General features: G+C 46.5%; 1 protein-coding gene and 1 long non-coding RNA gene across 2 annotated transcripts in view; both read left to right on the top strand.

Annotated features, from left to right (window-relative positions):
• B4GALT6 (beta-1,4-galactosyltransferase 6) overlaps window positions 1–16,721 on the top strand; it is a 124,617-nt gene that overhangs the window by 82,702 nt on the left and 25,194 nt on the right. The window lies entirely within an intron of this gene.
• LOC116659524 overlaps window positions 1–16,721 on the top strand; it is a 38,356-nt gene that overhangs the window by 13,080 nt on the left and 8,555 nt on the right. Inside the window, exon 2 of the long non-coding RNA XR_004314886.1 lies at window positions 14,493–14,640. This is a non-coding gene — a long non-coding RNA (uncharacterized LOC116659524). The remainder of the gene's footprint in view (window positions 1–14,492; window positions 14,641–16,721) is intronic.

Genomic DNA, 16,721 nt, shown 5'->3' with positions numbered 1-16,721 from the left:
TGACTGAGGTAGAAATAAGATTCTGGTGACATCAGGAACGGAAAATGAGGAAGAGGAAAGAGCCAAGGACTACGGAAGTATTTTAGCTTGGGAGGCAGTTTAGATGATAAAGTCATTGGCTTAGTGAGAAATATGAAGGAAAGTGAATCTAGCTTTGGACGTGTTGAGGTTAAGGGCTTGCTCTCCAGGCCTCCGTGTCCAGGTCACAGTTGGAAATGGCAGCCTGGGAGATGGAGATTGGGGGAAATCAGGCTGGAGATGGAGATTCAGGGTCACAAGCATGGGGGTGGCTCCCGCACTTGGACATCACCATTGGTCATTAACAGTAAGACGTCTGAGGGGAGAACTCTGGGGTAAAGCAACATATAATGGATAATAAAAGGACGAGAAGCCTGAAACCGAGGTCTTTCCTAGGCCGGAGTTACCTCTCTCCTTTGACGTGCTTTGTACCTCTCTCAAACCTTCATGCTACTCCTCGGAGCTGCCTGTAGTCACAGTTTCTTTCCTGGAGTGTTAGTGCCCTGAGAGCGGGAGCAGCGCCTTCTGATGGTCTGTGCGGGGCCACACACAGGAAAGGCCCAGTAAATGCTGACACGTCATTCAGCAAATGAAGGGAGGGTCACCCCCAGCAGCAGCTAGGTTTTGCTCTGTCTCTCGGTGAACCCACACCGGCATTGCCCTCCACACCCACTTTTGGCGCTTCAGGTGGCAGCTCAGTGATCTAACTGCTATTTCCCTCTGTGCCTGGTGGCACGTGCCCGACGGCGCCGGACTGAGTCTGAGCTCCATTTCTCCTTTCCTCCCGCTGTCTCCCCCTGGGTTATTTTCCAGGGACCTCTATCTGGCTTCTGCGTTTGTTTGAGGATTCATTTCTTCATTCATTGATTCCAAACTCAAATCTAAAACTCCTTTACGACGGTTCAGCAGGATGGGCAGAAGCCTTTTCCCCTGACATTTCATGGCCTCCAAACCACGCCTTGAAGACAATTTCACATCACTTACTGAGCCCAGAACAGATGTGGAAACTGGAGTGAACTGCTTGATGCTGAAGTTTTGGATAAATGTATTGTGTCTTTGGGGTAAAAGGAGAAATTCTTCCTCACCCTATGTACTAGATCAGTGGTTCTTAAAGTGTTGCCTCTAGACCAACAGTATCAACACTCCCTTGTCAGGAACTTGTTAGGACGTGTAAATTCTAGAGTCCCTTCCCTCCCCACGCCCCTCCCCCACATGAATCAGTGAATCTGAAACTCTGGAGTGGACCCCAACACCCTGTGCTTTAGCAGGCCCTCCAGGTGATTCTGACGTGCTCCAAAGTTTGAAAACCATTGTCTCAGATGTGACTCATGCTTAGGAGTGAGGTTGGGCCGTGTGCCCTAGATTCTTTAACAGTTCTGCCACCTCCTGGCTGGGTGACCTTGGCCAAGTTACTTAACCTGTCTGGGCCTTGGTTTGTTTTCAATAAGATCAATTTTTTGAGTCAGTTGATCATCAGCTTGAGTCACGGTATTCTAGGGTTCTGCAAACACCTACAAAGACAAAGACAACACAAATTGCCATGGGTTCAGTTAACCAGAGCTTCAGGGCTGGCTAGACACATTAGAAGGGCTAGGCTGGCTGGCGACCAGGTGCATGGCTACCTTTAGAGCCCCCCCCAACCTTGCTAAGAAACAAATCCATTTGGCCAGGTGTCTATGAGGCAAATGAGAACCTCCTTGCCTCCCTGCCAAAGTTCTGCGATGAGAGAGGCTAAGCAAATGCCCCATGACACATGGCTACGGTTGAACCAGCGTCCCTTTAACTTGTCTAGAAAGAACTCTTTGCAGATATTAGTAGCTTAGGAAGGCTGATACATGAACAATGGTCACCCCAGACTTCAACAGGCGGAAGAATTCCCCGAAAGTGGCTTAGTGCTGCCGTGTGTTATTTACTCATGAATTCAGCAGAGGAGCTTACCCGTGAGTTCTCCATTTCAACAGTTTAAACTACAAGGTCTCTCCGACAATGAGCGCTGATTCCTCTAGAGAAGTAAACCATGTCCTTAGCTGCTTGTCTCATCCACACAAGTCTCCTGGAGCACAACTCAGCTTCTGTTCTTTTAACGCACATCCATGCCAACACTATAATTCTTCAGCTGGGACAAATATTTGCATAAAAAAACCAAAAAGAACTTATCCATAGCTTTATTGGAGTCATGACTAACCCCACCTGGCCTTCTCCCCACTGCTCAGCTCTGAGAACTGCTCCAAAGTCATCACAAAGACCAGTGCTGTTGCCTGCTGATTTGGTCATAGGCACAGGGGCCGTCAGCTCGCAGCATTCACAGTCTCTCATCCCCACTCTTGGGGGTCCTGTGGGGCTGAAGGTGGCCCCCGAGACAGGTATGGTGCCCCACCTCGCACCAGGCCCCTCCTCAAGAGGCCCCCTCCGGCTTGGCTTCCATCTGCAGCCCTCACCAGCTGTCAGCATGGCGCCCGCACATGGACTCCAAATTGGTGACTCACCGCCCATTTTTTAAAAGGTCACAGATACAAGTAAATGGGACATGTCTGCTCATCTTTGGTTTTTGAAATCTCTTTCTTAGCAGGGCCAGTTGTGGGCATATTGATTTAAAAACTCAGCCGGGGCTCCTGTGTGAAGAAGGCAGTTTGAATTTTTGGTGCCACCACATTTTTTTAAGCCTTCCAAGCATCTCCCCATTTTTTATTCTAGGGCCGCCTCCAGGTCTGTCCACACCCGCCCTGGCTGTGAGGGCTGCTAGGCAGAGAGACAACATTTCTCTCGAGAGGCAACGTAGCATCGTAGAAAATGCACGAAATTTGGAGTCAGAAAATCTTGGTTTGAGCCTGACTTTGCCCCGCGCTAAGTGTTCTACCTGGGTTTTCTTACACAGCCTGCAAGGCTTAATGTCCTTATCTGCTAAACAGTGGTTAAGAATAGCCCCACCTGTCAGGGAGGAGTGAATGCAGTCGTGGAGACGGAGCACAGCACGGTGACTGGCACACAGTAATGCATAAGTGTTGGTCTAGTCGCAGGCGTGGACACGGGGGTTGGCAGGCCTGCCTTGATTTTGCCTTGATTTTGTTTAAGCAGTTTAAACTTTGGCTCTGTTTGTTGTGGATACGCTACAGAGAAGTTGCAAGCCCCTGGCTATTTCCAGGTCCCAGCTTTTAGGACAGGGATCACTATATCATAACTCGATCGGAGACTTGTTTCACTTTTGTCCGAACACAAATATTAGCATCCTAAAATACGGAAGTCCCGTGAGACTCTGGATATTTATTTGGATATTATTGACTTGGTCATTGCCTTTTGGATTATGAAGCATGTGGAAATATAAGTAGTTATCATGGCGTTCAAGTGATGGCCATTGATTTCAGCGAGATTCACTCTGCCGGCTGGCTAGCACGCCAGATAGTTTGTGAGAATAAAGGTAGTAAATTAGGTCAAGGAGAGAGAGAAGCTCTGTCACTTCTGTTATTGCTAGGCTGTAAGATGGAAATTCACGGTCTCCCCCTCCTTGCCACGCAAGGATGGGCACCTGAATAATCTGATGGGGGGAGGGTTGGGGGGAACTTGTTTATTGTCAGCTAGAATAGAACTGTTTGCATCACATTTCTAGACTGTGTATGATTGCTGCTCCCAGCAAATAGGTCAAGGGTGACAATTGCATCAGTAGTATTTAAACTTTGCCCTGGGCTTTGAGCTTCTGTGGATTCAGAAGTGTATCTTTGGCAGGTTCAAAAAATACTCCCTCATGTGACACAACATTGTAAAATGACTATAACTCAATAACAAAAATGTTAAAAAAAAAATACTCGTTCAGAGGAATGAACACTGTGGCAGGCTGAGTTCAGGAATGGGGAGTCAGGAGGACCCTGAGTGTTGACTGAATGGAAGAAGACGTCAGCATTTGGTGTGTGGCTCAGTCTAACATGATGGAGAAATTCTTTTTCTAATGTAAAAAAATTCCTTTGGCCTGAACTCCTTATGTTTACCTATTTAGGGAAAAAAACGCTCTGACAAAAAAATTAATAAAAGGTCAACAATGCCTTGCAGTGACTTTGTATTTTATAAATCAAGTGTGCATGCGTGTTTGAAAAACACTCTTCTGTTTCTGGATAAAATATCAACTTCAGTCACCTTCGATGGTTGGGCCAAGGACTGGCAGACCCTGACTACTGTCATTGTCTACAAGGCACCCCGAGCCCGCAGAGGTTGGTCCTGAAGGGGGCGCTCTCGAGTGTTCATCTGCCAACGCCTTCATCTTCCGAGGAGGTGGCGTGCTGGCTGGAGGGAGTGCAATTAGTGAGTCAACACACTTCTCGGGGCAAAGGTCTTAGCTGCACTACTAGGTCTTTGTTGCAAAGGAAATTTCTAGCATAATCCTGTCCTCAGGCCACTGAAACCCCTTGCTAGGAGAGGAACCAGCTTTACACACTTGAAACCAGAGGCATGTAATCAAGTGCTTGGCTGGCAGTTCAGATGGAAATTGACCAGCACGCTGGGGGGAAAGAGAGGGGCCAAGGTCAGGTTGTGGCTGTGAAGGTCCCTGGGGAGGAGAGTGTTTTTAGTGGGGGACTAGAGTAAAATATAAGTTTCAAAGATCCAACAAAGAAAGAGGAGACAGAAGGGAGATGGGGTTTCAATCCTGACATTTCCATGAGGACCCCATCTTCATGTTCCCCACTTTCCTTCCTCTCCCCTCCTGACTACCTGCCCTTCCTTGTCTTGGTGTCTCTGTTTTGTGGCCGGCTAGGACTCCTAACAGAGTTGGGAGGAAACACAGGGCCCGTAACTTCGACAGAAGGGCATATTCAGTCAGCCGCCATGTGCTTCTGGCTTTAGCTGGGAGACCAGATTAAGGTGGGATCTTGGGGAGAGGGGCGCTGTGGACCATCCCAAGTCCAAAATCTCCAGGATGTCTGCTCAGTGTTTAGGACCCTCAGGCACGATTGCTCTAGAAACCTCTTTGGCTCTGTCTCGTTAGTTATTTCCCAGTGTTGCCCTACAGCTATTGCACTGGATGCTTTTAGAGTCAAATTAGGGATTAAGATCCAAACCTGAGAGGCAGCCAGCTTGTGCTCTGATCTGGGCTCATGGGAGGGGGATGTACTGCCTCTGCTGCCCAAGACTTCCTCCAGCCTGGAAGTGGCCTCCTTGCTTCTACTGGGGCTGTACCCACCAGCCCGAGACTTTCTGAAGAGGAGTGGACTTGGGAGTTGGGAGCTCCTGGGGAGGAGGGGCCGTCCTTGGGGGCCTGGTGCCGTGTTTGCTTGGATCCTTGGCTTAGATCTGACGTTCAAAGCCATCAACTTTTCCTCGTTTGTTCTTTCAATTTAGAGCTTGGGTTTTCTGGGAAAGCAGTGAAAAAAATGGCGCAAATGAGGTTGAGGGATTATCTGGGGATTTCAACAATGGTTGATTCCCTTTAAGAAGGATAATCTGGACTTGAATGTATAAGGGTTGCAATTTCAAGTCTTACATGGGCTGCAAGGGGCCAGACTGGGCGAGTGAAAGCCAGCGACTACAAGGGAAACAGTGTCTACACAAAGGAGACGTGTCTCGCCGTTAGAGCTCAGCATAATTGATTTTCTCATCACTGCTTCCTCTTCGCTGCCAGGCTGGAGTTGCTGCACCAGCAGGAAGTCAGGGCTGAGAGGCACTCAGAAAACACTCCTCTTCTGAACGAAGACAGAACAGGCTCTCATTCAGAGCTGTGTTGCAGGGGCACCACTGTGGCCATGAACCTTCTTAGATATTCATATCTCTGTTCACCTCTGGGATTTCCCTCACTTGTTAGCGGGATTCATTATGCTCCGTTCCTGCAGAGAAAATCTCCTTGGGCCATCACATTGTATTGTTAAATTGTTCCCAGTATTTCCAAGCCTCCTTCTGTCCCAAGTGGAAGACACCTGGGGGCCTCCTGGAAGTAGAAGAGGGGAGCCTGGAGTAAACCACGTGGGCTGTAAGCCAGACAGACCTGTGTTCAGATCCTGCCTTTCCACCCCCTGGGGGAGTGGGGGAGTCTCCCATCCCTCTTTGGCAAAAGCCCTGAGGGTGGGGCTTGGGAAGGATCAGAGGAAACAAGGTCTGGAAAGCACTGGCTTAAGCAAGAACCAGCTCTCAGTTCGTGTCTATTCTTTCCTTTCTTTCCCTTCAACAGCTTCTCATAACACCTAGTTTCCTGGTGCTGTCTTTACTTCAGCCAGACCTTAATTCTAGAAACCTAGACAGCCTGGCCTGGAAGACACCTTCGTCGTCCCCAGAATAAACTCCCACTTTGTAGATGAAAAAACTGAGGTTCGGAGAGGTGTGGCCACTTGCACAGAGCAGCATCCAGCAGGTCTCTGTGGAGGGCTTGCCGTGTGCCAGGCAATGTACGGGGAATCCTTACAACAGCTTTGCCAGATAGTTACTTTTTTCAATCTACATTTTAGAGATGAGAAATGGAGAAAGATTTGGACAATTAACCTACACCGGACCACTCAAATCTTCACTGAGGACCCCAGAGCTGTGACTGAAATTCACTCTCCAGGCTCCATTGTCTTCCTACTCAGGAATGCCTTTCCAACACCCTGAACTGGGACCGTCTACCTCAAGGTCATTGTGTGTTCTTTGAGGTCAGGAAAGTCCTTAACTAAACGTGTGAGAGCATTATCTATAGGGAAACACTGAGGAATTTTTTGTTTGAATCTGCCAATTTATTGAGAGTTGATTCTGCACACTGTACTGTGTAATTTCCACGGTATATTTTGGTCAAACAGCCACAGAGTTCATATCCAAGGGCACTTGACATAGACCTCACCTTTCCACGGGAAGAGGGTCAAAGAATTTTGCAGACCTGTTTTATAACTGCCACAAATCACACTAGCCGGCACAAAAGCTTAACTCACCTGTCATTTTAACCCTTTGTTATTGAAAAGATAACATTAGAAAGGACAATACTGGGCAAATTTTTAAAAACATTTTTAGAGTATTTTTGGAGCGGTTTTAAGTTTACAGAAAAATGAGTACAGAGGACTCCCAGACACCCCGTTAAACTCCCCCACCCCACAATTTCCCCAATTAATAATGTCTTGCATTAGCGTGGTACATTTGTTCCAGTTAATGGGCAACATTATTATTACTTGAAGTTGATCGTTTACTTTAGAAGTCACTCTTTGCATTGTACATAATATGGTTTTGGTGGATGTAGTGATACGTACCCACCATTGTAGGGTCACACAGAGTCGTTTCACTTCCCTAAACCCCTCTGTGCTCCACCTGTTCAGCCCTCTTTCCCCTCTAATCCTGGGGAATCACAGATTTTTTAACTGTCTCCATAGTTTTGCCTTTTCCAGAATGTCACACAGTGGGAACCACACAATATGGAACCTTTTCAGATAGGCTTCTTTCACATGCATTTAAATTTCCTCCACATCTTTTCATGGCTTGATAGCTCCTTCCTCTTTACGGCTGAATGATATTCCATCGTCTGGACGCACCTCTGTTTATGTATCCATTCACCTACCGAAGGACGTCTTGGTTGCTTCCATGTTTTGGCAGTGATGAGGAAAGCGGATATAAACATCCATGTGCAGGCTTTCGTCCAGTAGAAATGGTAGAAATGGTTTTGGATTAGCAGCTGGAATGATTGACCCAGCTTTAAAAATAATCTCAACTTCTCCAGTTACACTTCTTAATCTTAACCAGGTTTGCTTCACCTAGCACGCACAGGGAGTTCCTACTTCCCCAGGCACATGTTCTCTGACTCAAAGAGGAACGACCCATATCGTATAACTGACACAGCTCTGAAGCATGGGAACCTCTCCGACCCTAAGTTCACACAAGGTCCCCTTGGTCCCCAGACTGATTAGACTTAGGGGAACTTATTCTCAGAAACAGTCAGCAACCGTGACGTCTTAACCGATGCAAGGAGGATGGGGGATTCTGGAACATTGCAGCCAATTCATGACTCCTTGGTCACAGGCAAGATTCTTTGTGACTTTCAGTCCCGTTGCTCCGTCTCCTAAAGTTGGCTGAGGAAAGGACCATTTCTCAGCAGCTGATTCCCTCCAGAGCACAGCTCAGGTTCAGGGGAGCAAAAGCGAGAACTGTTAGACTGCATGTAGACCAAAGGGGAAATGCCCGAATTTTAATGTTGTCCTGTTACTATTTCAGCAAAGGGGTTGTGGAAACTCATGCGTTTCCCAATCACCCCGCTGACTCAGCCCCATCCTTCCTTTTTACTTGCGGGCTGAGACTTGCAGAAGGCCCATGTTCTGTTTGCTTCTATTTTTACACACCCGTTTCTTCTCCTCTCACCTTTACTTGCCTCCATAGAAAAGAATCCTGCTAGAAAGAATTGCCCTGGATAACCAAGCTAGTGAGGATGGTAATACGTTGCTGTTTCAAGCTATTAGGGTTTCATTTTATTATTACTTTCCATTCTTTTTGGTAACTTCAGTCAATTTTAAATGAAAGTAAAATGTGTTCCAGCAGCCATCTGGGGAAGATTTTCTTGGGTGATGGAATTAAAATACTTCTTTCTTTAGTTGCTAATATTGGGAATAAGGAAAGAATGGAAGTGAGAGAAGGCAAAATCGAAACGAGGCAGACTCTTTCTAGGGTTACAGATGAGAGAGCCCTGTGGACATAATCATAGAATATTATTATTGTATATAATAGAATGTTATTATTCTAATAAGTCACATGAGAAAATGCACTCATATATGTGTCTACTTTTATAAGCCTGGGTGTCCAGGTACAATTTAACACTTGGAAATAAATACATAATAAATGACCCCAATTAGAGGTGAGGTTGGGGACAGGTTGGGGCTGTGGCGGGTGGGAGGTGGGCCCAGGCGAAGGGGCCACACTCGGAACAGCCTGACGCTGATTCCTGGGGCAGAAAGGCAGGCTCTGACCTTTAGCGGACCTGCCTGCCAAGGCTGCTGGTCAGCGCCAGGACCAGGCTCAGCGCAGGGGCTGGGGACGTGCTTGATGGTCTGGCCCTGTCCCCTGCCTGGATCAGGACATCAGAGTGTGTCCAAACGCACTTCATGTCAGAGCTGAAGCCAAGGCTGAGGTCCTCAACCAAGAAGGATGAGCAGCAAAATTCATGCACCAAGATCCTGCTTACCTTCTCTGGTGAAGGACGTGTTTGCATAAACTCAGGGACAACTGGATGCCTTAGTTATAACTTATAAATAATGACCAAAATCAGAGTTTAGCTTTGGAACAGACGGCAGTGAAACTCTCACCCGTGCCTACGGTGAAAATTCAACTACGTTCTCTGTATTAATGACAGCCTGGGTGCGTAGCAGGCTAAGGACTGTTTGTTGAGTGCATTTTCCACTGACAGATACTAGAATTGTTACAGTAACTACTGCAGAAGGCTGCCATGCAAACAAGTAACCTGATTAGAGTTGATACAGAAGAATGTCTAAGAGTCTAATGAATTTGATGTTGCTGCCGGTAGGTGCGACAGGTTTGGTGGGTGTGGGGTGACCCGGCCTGGCAGTATCAGGGCTGGGGCATGTGGTTACCTGGGGTGCAAGGATGCTCTGGGCAGGAATTGAAAGTCATATTTGGAAGAAGAACAAAGCTCATTATTGGCAAAGTGTGTTAATACCTCTGGGGCCTATGATCAATGTAAAAACCTAGCTGGCCAGCAGATCTTTGATGAGAGAAAGCTGCAAAGCCACGAGTTAGCAGAAACTGACCGGGAAGAGGAGAGAAAGCCCGGAGGACCAGGCAGACCATCGGGGTCTTCGTGTGTGGCCCCTGGGTAGGCGTGCTCGGATATCCTAGTGTAGTTTATGGGTCTGTGAAAGGCAGTGGACTCCTTGCAAAACTGGGAATGCTATGATGGTACAAGCTTGGGGTGAGTCTGTGTGAAATGGAACACCCGAGCGAGACTGGCTTGGACAACACGTGCTCCTCCACTGACCTGTGAGGGGTCGAGACGTAGGTAGGGGCAGGTTGTCTCAGTTCCTCATGGTGCCTCCGCTCTGGGTCCAGCTTCTCTAGGACTCACATGACTTACCCTGCAGGCTGTCAAGGTGGCCACCACCTCTGCCCCCGTCGTGTCTTCAGACAGCAGCCACCTGAGCAGAAGAAGGGCGTTTCTGTTTATTAGGAAGAAAAGCTTTTCCACATCTTTCCCTTGAGCCCATTAGCCAGGATGGGGCCACAAGTCCAGGTCCTGACCACAGGGGAGGGTGGCAAATCTGGTGTCTGGCATTTTTGGCTTTTATCAGCCAGGAAAGAAGATGGTCCAAGGAACGGCAATTGTGAGGGTGAAGGACAGTGCTGGCTGCAGTGTTTTAATGCCTTGGGGTCTTTTAGGTCCTGCTCAGAAAATATAAAGTTCAGCCACGCTGCTCTTTGACATCTCAGCCAACCTGTTGGATTGCTCTCTATCCCTGCTGAAAAAAGAGTTCCAAAACTACTCTCGGGGCCCCTAAACGGGAGCCAAACAGGAAGCCAGTATTTCCTAGCCTCTTGTTTCCCACATCCTGCTGCTGTCCGTGGAGTAACCGGAGACGAGAACTCCACGCTGAGGAAGAGGGACAGTCTGGGCGGAAATGTTGCTACCAGTCATCGAGCATGTGTGGGTCATGAACTGTGCTGACAATCAGACAGTCTGTCACATGCCAGCTACCACGTGACGAACAGTCCGTCTACAGAGTGAATTTTAGTATCAGATCTGCTCCGAGTGTCTGCTTTTGTCCTGGCTTTCTCCGCATCCAACTAGTTTTATTTGACACTGCTATGCAGGCGTGTATTTAATAAGCTTAAAGCTGTTCTGGAGCAGGACTGAAATTTATACACAGTATTCTGGATTGTTCAACAGCCACCTTTGTTACTGGAGGAACAGAATCCACTGTGTATTCCAGAGTCGCCTTCCCTCTGTGGTCTGAGTTAGAGTTGGCTGACATGCATGAGATTAGAGAGGCAGAAAGGAAGTCATGGCATTTTGCTCTGAAGCACTTTGCAGGCTGATATGGTGATAGCCGGATGCATGGTATCCGGTGGCTTCCAGGTTGTCCTTGCTGCCTCCCTCCAGCGTCCAGCTCTTTTTTCTGATTGTTGGTGCATCTGAATGACAATCAACCACCAGCCACGTGGCAGTGGATCTGCAGTGCCCTGTCCCCGCATCCCCGCCACACACAAGCAACCCTACTGCAGCGCTCCTCAGTGACCCACCAGCACTTGGCTTTCCTGTTTCCCAGCCGGTTCTGATCAGCACGTCCCGCCAGTGCTTCAGGAGGTCTGGACAGCGAGTTTTCCCTGAGTGTCTCACCCCCCTTCCAGACTCTTGCGTTCTGAGCTCCTCCCATGATTCCATCATGTCCCAGTATTCAGTCTGATCCTGTAATACACACGGCCACGCTCCCTCCCGAACACAACTTGGCTAAGACAGACGCTACTCAGACGTGCAGAATGTTGGCTTGCATTTACTTTCTCTAACCTACGTTTGGAGCCCCCATTTCTACCAGTGATGGGAGGGGAAATGCTACTTAACTTGCCCAATTAAGGGAATTCTGCCTCTTACAGTTTAAAACACTCATGTCTAAGTTGACTTAAACTGGCTTACGTCTCGCTCCCTCCTCTTTTTCCCGGGTACACAGTCCCCGGGTACCAGGGGAAATCTGCCCATACTCCTCCTGTTGATCTCTGCTTTGGTATAGCCAGGCTGTCCCTGGATGCCCTTTGCTGCTCTCCCTTGAGATGAGGCTAATTCCAAAAGGTCTCTTGGGCCAATGCTGGAACCTTCTGCTAGATTCGAAGGCTCCCAACATTTACCTCCACTGATGAGGCAGGCGGCCACCCTCTTGGCCCTCATCTCCTGATTCTGGGTCTCCGCTGGCCCACCTGTCCTCTCAGCATCTCCAAGGCCCCCTGCCTGGACACTCCTGGTTTCCTGAATTCCAAGCCCAGGCTGTGGGGGAATCAGGGCCTGTCAGGACCATTTAGGGAGCTTCTAGAAATTTAGGGAGAATCCAGAAGCAGGGAGGAGGTTTCTAAAAGCCTCCAGAAAGCTGAAGAGTGCATGTGGTGGGGATGGAGACATGCCTGGGAAGGCAGGGACTTGAGACAGAGGTTTCTGAGGTGGAGCAGTTCCTGGAACTGACGGCTCAAGGACGTCCCCTGGGAGTGGGGATGGAGTGAAACGGCGTGCAAACGGAGCTCAGGGGACCCACCTTCCCTGGTGGAATAGTACCTTGTCACGTGTGCTGGGGACTGAGTGTCTTCAAGCACAGCAGCCAGGAAGCCCTAGCATTTGGGCGGAAAGCAGAAGGAAGCTTAGGAGGGTGGAACAATCTTGGACTTTGTACGTCAACTCCAGAGTTTAAATCCTGGGTCTTTGGTTAAATATCTAAGGTCGAGGTAGATGATTTCTTTGAGCCTTGCTCTTGCCAGGTGTTAAACGGGAACCACGATGTCCCTTCAGCAGGATGACTGGGAAGTAGCAGACAGCCGGTACTTGGTGCATCGCAGTCCACTGTCAGCCGCACTCATCACCCCTCACTAGCTGTGCACAGAGAAAGGAAGACAGTACAAACGCACCACTGTATTTCCTTGACGTGGCCCCCTCACACTTCCCTTGGAGTTCTAGGATCCAGAAGGCGTATGTGTTGATTGTACTTCACTCCCACTTTTGGTCTTTTTGTTCTCTTATTCTAGCAATGGCTCTGTCTTATAATTTATGGTACCTTAAATCCAGGAAATACATTAATTTACTGCTACTCCACGTAGGTGCAATGGGAGAAGTTCAATGTTCCTTTTCTCTCATTTTGCCACTAGAGGGCGTGCCCATCTGCTATTGCTGCCCCTGCTCCTCCCCAGCCACGATCTGCCGGTGAAAAATAAAGAAATAATTGAATTTTAGTGATACATATATAGCTGAAATGTTGAGATGAAAAAAATAAGGTAGTTTTGAACGGACATTCATCAGAATGCAAACTTTCAAAAACAAGGAACTCCTGAACCTCACGCGTTAAGTATCTCCTTCACCACACGAGACCGTAAGCACCTCGCCTGCAAGGACCACTTCGTAATGATCTTTGTATGTCCAGGGCTCAGCCGAGTGCCATGCTTGGACATGTCTGTCTGATAAATGATTTAAAAATTGACGCTGGAGAAGAGAAAGGTCCATGTGAATTCATGAGGCATGCCACGTTAATAAAAAGACTAAGAAAAATCGTAAGAAAAATAGATGCCTCCATTGTGAAGAGTACAAGAAGAGATTAGCTTGAAACAGCAGCATGAGGGATTCCAGTGAGACTTAGGGAAGAACTTCCGTACACAAGCTATGAATGGGAGTGGATAACAGAGAACGAAGGTACTCCCCCCAACCTTTTCCTACTTTCATTGGTCAGGAGGAGCCTCTGAATGGGAGCATGGTTCTAGCTGAATTTCAAAGCTCATTTCAGCTCCCTTTGAGTCTGTGAATGTGTTTTCCTCACTTATTACAAATCATTGCTGTTTTCTCCACTGACAAAAGCTAGCCTTGACAATTTCTTTGGAGACTTCAAAGCATTCTCCAGCTAGTCTTTACTGTCAGGGGCTGGTGTGGATTTTCTGTAGATGCAGAAAGCTGAGACACTGCAGAGGCTGAGTAATGGGCGCAAAAACCTCCCAGGGTTTCAGAGACGGAGCGAGCTGGGACCCTCCCCACAGTCCAGAGTCTGGTCTTTTTCATATGAGTTTTCTAAGCCAAACAAACAAAGAAGACTTGTTTTGCACAGAAGGGAAAAAACCAAACCAAACCAACAACAACTTTGCCTGACCTTTAAAACCCCTGTAAGCCTCAGGGCTGTTGGCTGTATTTTGTAATAACTGTGATCTTTTGACTAAAGAAGAATGTTGATCAGCCTGGGGACGCCAACCTCCATTTGTTACCCGGTTGCTAAGTGACAGCCAAAGAGGATTAGCCGATGGTAGATCACAGGTGCATGGAAATTTCTGCCCTGTGCTTTTGTTTGTAGTGATGAAAAATAGTTTGGAGCAATTTAGGGGAAAAAAACCCAACTCTCTTCTGTGTCTTTGGCTCTTGGATGGTTTTTAAAGAAGCCCCTCTCTGTCCCAACAAACCCAAAGATTGGAAGACACAACAAACAGATGTCTGCAGTCCCGAAGGCCCTCTCACTCTTGGCTTTCTCATCTTCCTGTCATCATTTCTTTAGCTAGGGCTGTGTGTCTGATGAAGGCACAAGACAGATTGTCCAGCTTTTCATAGTGAGGAACTGCACCAACCCTCAGTTTACTCATCCATAAAATGGGAGAAGATAATAGGATGTCTCTCTAGGATTGTTGAGAGGATGAAAACAGATTTGTATGAGAGATGCTTCATTAGCAGAGTGCCTGCCCATAGAAAGTACCCAGAAAGTATTGGATACTATTATTATTACCACTTCTATTGTCATGTACCAGTGTCTCTCTGTGGCTTCAGAGTGTGATTATTCCAAAGTGACATGCACATTTATTTTCCCCTCTTCAAGACTGACTGCAGTGACAACAAGTTCTGAGAAGCACCCAGTAGTGAAGGCCACCACATGTGAAAGGTTCACCCAGCATGGGCCGCACACTGTGGCTGGCTCGTCTGAAAAGTGGGCCATTAAGCCTGCTGCAAGTGCCATCGTCACAAAGGTCAGACGGAGTGGTGGGAATACCTATTCCATGTCCCCCTGTATCCTTGCAATTCCTGAAAATAATTTAGGAGTGTCACCGTTTTGTAACATTAAAGTGTCCCATTAATCCACACATGGCATTGCACGGCGCTGCTTCTTAATGAACTCCACCAGTAACCTGCTGTTTACAGTTTTTGCATGATTAACAACACTGCAATGACCATCCTTCCGCACACATCTTGTCTTAATTGTAAGGTTATCTCCTCATGTGAAATCTCAGAAACTGAGCTGCTAAATCTGAATATTTTTTTTAGTATACTTTGTTTTTTTATTATACATCTTTGAGTTACACAGGTATGTGCGTTTGTCAAGACTTAACAAATGCACAGTTACAATTGGTACATTTCATTGTCTGTAATTTTACCTCAGGGGGAAAAATATAAACAAATCTTGAGCTCGAGTTAAAGATCTGCACATTGACATTGTTAGCGGGGAGTGTACTTATGGCTCTCCAATTTAATTTGAAATTCATAGAAAAGAAGGTGGATGGATAGAGAAATGGGTGGGTAGATAGACATGTGATAAAGAAAGAAGAGTAAAATATATGATGGAATTTGGTGATGGAAATAGGGGTGTTCTCTGAAAATTCTTTCAAATTCACTGCATAGATGAGGTTTCCAGTAGAATGTTGGGGAAATATCTGGTGGTACAAAGAATGTCATTTAATTAATTTCAGTAGTATTCAGTTTAATTCAAAGTCAACTCAACAACAACAAAAAAATGAGTACCTGTCATCTATTAAGGCCTGCATTATATACTGAGGCTACAAAAATAAATAAAGACAAAATACTTGGCTCAGAAATCTTATAACTTCATAAGGGAGACCCAGGCAAAACCACACCATCATGGGACCAAACATAGGTCAATGATTTTCTGGAATAGTCTAATTTCAAATACTTTTATTATTTTTTAACTGTAAAGGAATCATTAAGTAAATAACTCGGTGTTACTCTGAGTGCTTAACTTTGTAAGGTTTTGTACACAAATAAACTCACAAGTCAGGAAAACAAATCTTTTGTTAAGTGCCATCTCCCGATTTCGTTTAGGGAAACATTTTTCTATAATTATAACGGGCCTCTCTGTTGGTTCAGTGACCTTGTTGACATAACATTTATGTTTTACTCTACACCAAGGAAAGAGGCACTGGAATACAAGGGAAAATCAATGAATATCAGAGAAAAAAAAAAAAAGGCTAACACTTAACTTTCACATGAGTTGAAGTTATTTTCAACTTTCCCCAACATTCTTCTTTAGCATCTCCCACGTGCAGACTTGCAGCCCATCCTCCTCTTTCTAGACCCTGATCATATGATTGTCCTGCTCAGAAATTTCCTGTGACTCTCAGCTGTACAGAGTCTGGTGCCACAGCCTTAACCTGCGGTCTGCACCTAACCTTCATCCATATCTTCTGCTGCGTTTGCTGCCTGTCATTTCCCAGACACCAGCCACCCTCCCTCGGTGAGGTGAGCCTCTGATCCAGCTGAAGCCTGTTGGCTTCATCTTCACTGTTCATGAAAAGCCTTCCTCTCTAAGAAGTCTCCTTAAATATTCCCAGCCCTGCCTCACAGACGGACTCATCTCTCACAGCAGCCTTGGCCTTTTCCTTCTCTCTTTGATGTCTTGTTTATTACAGTCTGTCATGATTTTCAGAATAAGGTGTTTGTAACTACCACCTCCACTACTGTGTGGGCCCCCAAAGGGCAAAGCCTGGGGCATCCTCACCTTTAAATGACCTTTAAGGCACTAAGCAGTGCTCTGCATGTAGTGAGAAGGCAACACATGTTGGTTTAACTGAATCTTGTCTTGCAGAAAGAGTCAATGTCTATTCTTTTCATTATTATTATTATTATTTTACTTTTTAAATATTGGAGTATAGTTGACTTACAATATTGTGTTAGTTTCAAGGGTAGAGAAAAGTGATTCAATTTTATACATTTATATATTTTTCAGATTATTTTCCATTATAAGCTATTACAAGGTATTGAATACAGTTCTCTGTGCTACACAGTAGATACTTGTTGTTAATTTTATATACAGTGG

The sequence above is a fragment of the Camelus ferus genome, chromosome 24, assembly GCF_009834535.1.
Source record: "Camelus ferus isolate YT-003-E chromosome 24, BCGSAC_Cfer_1.0, whole genome shotgun sequence".
Classification (NCBI taxonomy): domain Eukaryota; kingdom Metazoa; phylum Chordata; class Mammalia; order Artiodactyla; family Camelidae; genus Camelus; species Camelus ferus.
The sequence above is the reverse complement of the archived record's forward strand: the minus strand, read 5'-3'. Positions and strand labels throughout refer to the sequence as shown.